Source organism: Furipterus horrens, unplaced genomic scaffold (assembly GCF_987537825.1).
Source record: "Furipterus horrens unplaced genomic scaffold, mFurHor1.1.pri manual_scaffold_8, whole genome shotgun sequence".
NCBI lineage: Eukaryota > Metazoa > Chordata > Mammalia > Chiroptera > Furipteridae > Furipterus > Furipterus horrens.
Genome location: NW_028327178.1, coordinates 7,737,926 through 7,745,414, shown reverse-complemented (window position 1 = coordinate 7,745,414; position 7,489 = coordinate 7,737,926).

Sequence of the window (7,489 nt, the reverse complement as noted above, 5' to 3'; positions counted from 1 at the left end):
TTCTGAAATAATGTTATCTATAATATGCATCAGACGATATTTTATCTAGAGATGGTGAGAAGGATTTACAAAGCAATCAAATAAATGCACAACAGTGGGGCTGATAGAAACCCACAGGCCTTCTGTCGACACACATCAGTTCTAAACACATCAATCCATATCCAAGGTTAAGTAAATGGGTAGACACTATAGTGTTCTGAAAAAAAAGAAGTGTCAAATAAGGAAGGGATACAGCATGGTACAGACAAAAAAAAGAAAATGAGACTTCAGAAAAAGATTTATGGCAAGAATGAGAAGATCAATAAGATCCAAGAAGGAAAAAAAGAAGGCTGGACAGTGATAGAACTGGAAGGGAATACCGTGAAGATGAACTGTGGTAAGATGGGAGGGAACTGAATGAAATATAAGAAGACGGCTAGGAAACTAAAAATGCAACAGCAGAATTTAAATAGATTTTAGAGGCACTAAAGAAGCAAAACTGGTGCACTGGAAAATTTAGTTAGTGATCAACAGGGTGGTGGAGTGTCTCGCTTAGAATGTATAGGAAATAAGAGGAGGGGAACTGGCAGATACAAAGAGAGCAGAAAATACACCCCCAAATTATGCTGTTTCTGAGCAAGGAGGCAGATGAATTGGTGTGAAATCAATAATCACAGATATTATTGAAAAAACTTTCTTTACTTGGATAGTTACCTGTTTACACTGATTTCCAAGAAAAAGAAGCAAAAACGGACATCCTAAGACCTTTAAAAATACAGAAGGTTGGGAAAATAATTGTATTAGCATTTGAGCAAAACAGAAAATTTATTTATAAAGGATAAACAGTCGATGGGCCTCAGACACCTGTGTTAAATTTCTGAAGAAAATGAAACCCAGTGTACAAGTGTGAAGGGAAAATATATGATTAAAGAATTTCATGCTGAGTCAAATTGTAAATGCAACAGAAAGTCCTTCTCTGATATGTTTTTGCATATGTGAGTATAATATGTTTGATCCTCACCACCTAGCACCATGCTGTAAACATCGTAGGAACTGGAGTTAAGTTCTTGTTGCTTTGAGCAGAATCCAGTGCAGTCAAACATTCCAAAAAATTAGTAAAGAAGTTCCGTCAGTGAAATATGATTTCATTTGCCAATCAAATGAAGAAGGTAAATTCTTAATGTGAATTCAAATGATGTCCCAAAATTGTTGGCAGCAGTGACTCTTCTCTTTAGCACTTCTTCTTTTTTTTTAACATTGGGTCCAGGCATGAGGGAGTTTCAATATCCAGAATAAAACTGCAGCTTTGAAATCTCTGAAGTGGAACATCGTCGTCGGCAGCCGTCCGTCTCGAGAGACGATGGTATAGCTTCTTAAGAGTCTATCTGCACCGCCGAGAATGGCTGTGCAGTCCGACTCAGGAGTGACACGGTATCTGTCTCCTCCCGTGTTGAATCGACATCTTGCGATGACGCTGGAGTGTCCTCTCCAGTGAGGCTGAAGCTACAGAGCCTGGGCAGGGTGATATGGAGGGTCTGCTGTTGCCCATGCAGCAGACCCCCCCCTCTCTTCGCAGCTCAAGGGTCCAAGGGAAAGACGGAGTCAATACAGCTTGGCTTCAGGTGCGCCGCAGGAGTTGCCGGTGTTGACTACAACGTCGAACCGCCTTAGGGACTCCGGCTCCGGATTTTCTGTCGGGGTTTACTCCCTTAGCCTTTCCCCTGAAGAGGTATGCCGCAAGGCAGCGGAGGTTTTTTGGAGTCAGAGTTTTCCTTCTCTGATGTGCCCTGACTGGAAGATCGAACCAGCGACACTTAGCTCGCAGGCCGACGCTCAATCCACTGAGCCAAACCAGCCAGGGGAAGTGGAACATAATACCTAATAATTATTGCAAACTTATTGTGAACTAGTATTGATCGAAGACCTGGATATGTATCAGCCCATTAATTCTCTCAGTCATTCTGAGAAGTAGACTGCTATTATCAGCCACATTTAACAGATGGGGGAACTGAGGCACAGAGAGATGAAGTTGCTTGTGTAAGATCTCTCGGGTGGCAAATGGCTGAGCAAGGGTCCGAACCAGGCTGTTTGGCTAGATGTTATACAGTGGATTTCTAACTCCAGCTCTGTCTGTCCTTCCAAGTAGAAATAAAGAATACAAGAGATCATTTTTATCCATTTCTTTATTTCGCAGGTGGTCAGTAGAGTTGAGCGTGCTGGGGTTCTTTAAGTTTGGAGGAGGAAAATTCAGGCAGCAGGAGGAGTTACGGGCGGGGACAGGCTCCGGCAGCACTTCAGTAGGAGCAGCTGGGAAGGTAAGGCGTGTGTCTTCCTCTTCCTGCCTTCTGCCAGGCAGCAGCAGAGGTCTCTCCCCCGAGGCAGGAGCAGCAGGTATGCCTGCTTGAGTCACAGAGGCCTAGCAGTGCCCCAGGTGTCAGCCATTATCAAAGAGGAGGACGAGTTCCCACTTAATGGTTGCAAGCCACTGGTACCCTTGCCTGGAAGCACAGCAGGTCCTCCCACTCCTGAATTGCCCAGGCAGGCGGTGGTAACCACAAAACGACATTCAGAGACAGTGCACTGAGGAATCTCAAAGACAGAGATAAGCACATAACCTTGATTACCAAACGTTAGAAGGAAACACTTGAAAGAAAGGACTCAACCTCAACAGAGTTGATAGGTCAAACAAGAGATATTAAAACATACAGGAAGCCCTGGCTGCTGTGGCTCAGTGGCTTGAGCGCCAGCTGGGAACCAAAGGATCACCAGTTCGATTCCCAGTCAGGGCACATGCCTGGGTTGTGGGCCAGGTCCCCAGTCGGGGGCATGTGGGACGCAACCACACATTGACATTTCTCTCTCTCTCTTTCTCCCTCCCTTCCTCCCTCTCTAAAAATAAATAGGATCTTTAAAGAAAATCATACAGTAAGAACAGGGAATTATTAAATACTTATTTAGAGTTCTTGGAAATAAACTTAATTATTACAAAAAGGTGGGTAAGTTGATTCAGTAGCAGAATGAACACAGCTGAAATTCTACAAAACAGAAAAAAAAAGGTAAAGAACTTAAAAATGTTAAGAGCCATGCAAGATAGTTTAAGATGTTCCAACATGTATCGAAAAAGATTTCAGGAACAGAGTTCTGAGGCGGTGGGGAGGGAGCACGCAAAGATAAGAGAAAAGAGAAGTGTACAGAATGGAAAAAAGCCACGAAGACTGAGAGGGCTCGTTACAAACCTCCACTTCCGCTCTGTGGCACGTTATAGATCAAGGAGAGAAGAAAGTGTTCTGGAAGCTTTGTGATGAAAGGAGAGACTTTATTCAATGGAACGAGACTCATTTTGCGTTTAGGCTTCTCTGCATTCCGACAAGAAGACACAGAACAGTATTTGCAATTCTGAAAGAAAAGAAATTACGAAACTAAAACATGTATCCATACAAACTATTACTCAAGTGGGACGGCAGGAATGGTAATTAGTAGTAATCCTCACTATTAACGTTAACACGTTTGCGTGTTTTGTTTAGCTCTGTGATTCATTTTGAGTTGTAGTTCTGTACATGGTATGAAGCAGTAGCTGGGATTTATTCTCACCTGTCTGGATACCCAGCTGACTCAGCTCGATCGGTTGAAAACACCATCTTTCCCCCGGGTCTGCAGCAACGCTTCTTGAAATAGTCCAGTGTGCACGTGGGTGCAGATGTGGGTTCTGACCTCTCCTCTGCCCAAACAACACTTAGTAATTTAATGACGAGTCTCACTATATGACAGAACTCTTCCTTCATCTCCAAGAGTGTTTTGCCGATTCTAGGCTCTCTGTTATTTCATATAAATTTGAAACCAGTGGGTCAATTTTTTTGAAAAACAAACAACCAAAAAACAAAAATCCTCCTGGGATTTCGTGAAAATGGTAGTGATCAATTTTGAGACAACTGACACCGTTACAATACTGAGTATTCCAAACCACAAATTAAGTCTCTTTGTCCATCTCGTTAAGTCTTCTTAATTTCTCTGTACTATGTTTAACCTTTTTCTCGGTAGCGACTTACAGATCTTTCATTTTTAATAGGTATGTGATGCTCTTGGATATTTAAAAAAATCATATATTTAAAAAATTTCCATTTTCCAACTGTATATTAATAGTATATAAAAAAATACTTGCGTTTTTTTTTTTTTTATATTGACCTTGTATTCATCAATCTTGGTAAGCTCACTTTGTAATTCTCATAATGTATGTGTCCCTTCCTTTGTGAGTGATAATTTTATTTTTTTTGAGTCTTGAAACTTTTAACTAATTAACTAATGAATTAATTAGTCTTATTGTACATACCCAGGTCTCTGGTTCAATTGATGGAGGCGGTAATAGTGGGCAGGCTTGTTTTGTTTTTCAGCACAAAGAGAACATTGTCTCTCCATTTCTTTCTGTCAATGCTTTTGAAGGACTTGCAGGATGAGCATGTTCCTGGCTTGATACATAAAGAAGACAATTTCCCCTCATTAATGTATCAATTCTAAAAAGTTCCATTCAAAATCCCCAGAGGTTGTTTCATAGGCCTTGATAAACTGATTTGAAAATTTATCTAAAAGAGAATGAATATATGCAAGAATTGTCAATAAGTTTTTGGAGAGTAAAACCAGTGAAGGGCTACCCTAGAAGCAGAGCCAGAGACGGGGATTGTTGTTCAGGTATTTTGGGAGGGGGAGCAGAGAGGGTGTGTCTTTGAGAGAAGCAGGACAAGGTAGGGGAAATGGTAATCAGTCACGGGGCCTCAGCTAGAGATCAGTTTCCATCTGATTCTATGGGGGAAGCTCTGGATGACAAATTGCATTTAGAAAATGGGTTCTAGTTTGATGCAAGGGGACTGTCCTGCCCTTGATGAGTCCCCTTATGGCAGTGAGTCACCCCTGAGGCGTGCCCTGGCGGGGGTGGGGTGCTGGGTACTTCCCCAGCAGGTGGTTCCCATTTTGCTGGGAGTCATTCGATAGACAGAAGGGCAGCTGTGAGTTATCAGCCAAATCTGGGTGATAGAAACACTGACTGGGTGAAAGAACTCTGGGTGGGTTCCCAGCAGCCTCCACTACAGCATCATAGGCTTGGAGATGAAAATATGACAAGCCAGTATCAATAACAGATGTGCAGAAGTGTGCCAAACTTGGGACGGGGCGGGGAACTCATTAGTCCTCTGATTCAGGGCTTCATTGTTCTCTGTCCTCACTCATCAGCATAGAGACTATAAAAATAGTTTCTAATCATGAACATATTTTCTGCCTTTGGGACAGTTTGGATACTAGAAGGACAAAGGAGAAGGGGGAGAGGTCCAATGATTGGAGGGTGTGATGACCTTTAAAAATCAGGCTTAGAAAGAACAAGAATGAGAACTCTGTAACTGTGTGGGGACATTTTGGTGTCCAGTAATTTACAGCAGGATCAGTCCCTGGTGATGGCGACCCCCCAAAGCAAGGTCGTGTATGTGGGGTCACAGAGGAGAGGGGTGAGGGTTTGGGAAGGGAGACATGCCATTGACCTGGGCTCTGAAGATGTCCAGAGGGGTGGTTGTGATTAGGGTCACAGGAAGACCACGTGCCAAATACTGGGGTTGGGGGCTGTGGTCAGGGGCAGGGTGGCACAGCGAGATGTCACACTTGTGAAAAGGGGACATGGGAAGTGATGGAAGGAAGGATGGCTTAGAAGAACCAAGAGCAGAAGAGAGACTTCAAAGGGGCTCCTTGCTGTTGATCTCATGATCTGAGCATCTGTCCCTGGTGTAGACTTTGAGGGATGTGGTGGTAGAGAAAATACCGTAGACAGAAGCTGAGGGCATATGGAAGTAACCAGGCAATGGGACAGGGAGTCTAGGCGTCCAGACAGAGGAATTAGAAGGCAAACTGATCGGGACAGTAAAACATAGAACATTATTGCCAACTCAAGGATTGCATGCCACCTCTTTTCTTTTTAAAACAGTTTTTTTAATCAGGAGACAATGATTAAAAAAAGAAAAAAAGGTTTCAAGAGTACAGCTCTGTGGCACATCATCTGTGTATTGCATTGTGTGCCCACCACCCAAGGTCAACTCTTCTTCTGTTACCATATATTTGACCCTGTTTACCCTTTGCTACCCCCACCCCGCTTTCCCTCCGGTGACCACCACACTATTGTCTGTGTCTGTGAGTTTTTGTTTGATTGTTTTTTTCATTTCATTAGCATCCAAGGTTAACTCCGTAACTAAGTGCTATTTCTTTTCCAGCCTTCCTCAGTTTGCCTATTTCTCAGTGACAATGAGAGAGCAGAGGTAATTAAATACCGCCGTGAGTTTGCTTAAAGAGCTGTAATCAAAATACTTCTTTGCTTAAAAAAAAAAATTTTTTTTTTAAAGCAAACTGTGAGCACTGAGATTGGTACAGACATCAGTCGGCCCTTGGATGCTGCATCATGGAGCTGAGCTGCTTCCTGAGGCAGGCACTTAGTGGGAGGAGCATCCATGTCCTTCTAGGATCTGGTGCTTGGTGCTGATGACAAATCTACACCCTTGTGCAAGTTCTGCTTCTTTTAATGAGCTCGTAGAGCCTGTAGGGGTGTCTTAGATGGGCAGGAAAAACTAGAATTGGGAGGTGGCGTGTCCCGTTGAGGTTTTTTTTAGTAGCGTTGCTTTCCTGAAATCGGTGAGCTTGTTGGGTGTTTATGAATTGTCTATGCTTAGCCCAATGTTTGGTACAGAGCCGACTCTCAGCAAATGTCTCCTGAATGAATTAAAATGGGAGTTTTCATAATTAACGACCAGAGTACTTGAGAACCAGAGCCGGTGTGTGGGGGTAGCTGCCCACTCAAACTGTCCTCATGCCTTTTCCCATCACTTTTCTTTCATTTTCTTCTCTGCACTTGGCATCCCCCACATGATGCAGCTGCAAAGCTGACTTCATTACAGAGCCCGGGCTTGTCGGGACATAGCTCTGTACATCCGTGGTAATTAAAGTATGCCGTAACCGAGAGCTTCATGTGGCTGTAAAGCAGGGGTTCCCAGCCTTGGCTGCACCTATCACCAGGGGGGTGGGCGGTGGGGGTTTAAAATTCTGATGCTGGGTTCCCTCCCCAGGGACGCCGATCCAGTTGTTTGGAGTGGGCTTGCACATTGGTTTGTTTGTTTGTTTGTTTTAAAGTTCCCCAGGAGACTTGAATGTGCACCCAAGGTAGAGAACTGATTCTTCTCAGAGGGCCCCTGATATCATTAGGGTTGAAGGCTCTCTCAAGGTCTTCTCCCAACTTGGGTCATAATTTATTTAACTTGGCCGTTCTCATGCTGCCCATGGTCCTGGGCTGAGCTCCTGCTTGTAGTCTTATTTCGTTTTCTGGTTAACTTAGATTTCTTTATACTTGGACACCCACCCCCCACCCCGCAAAAAAAAAACAACAAAAACCAAAAAACGTTGCCAAGGGATTTTGGAGAAGTGAGAAATTACAACACTCTCTCTAACGTGTATACTATTTGAGAACAGTTCCCAAGATAATTGTTGACAA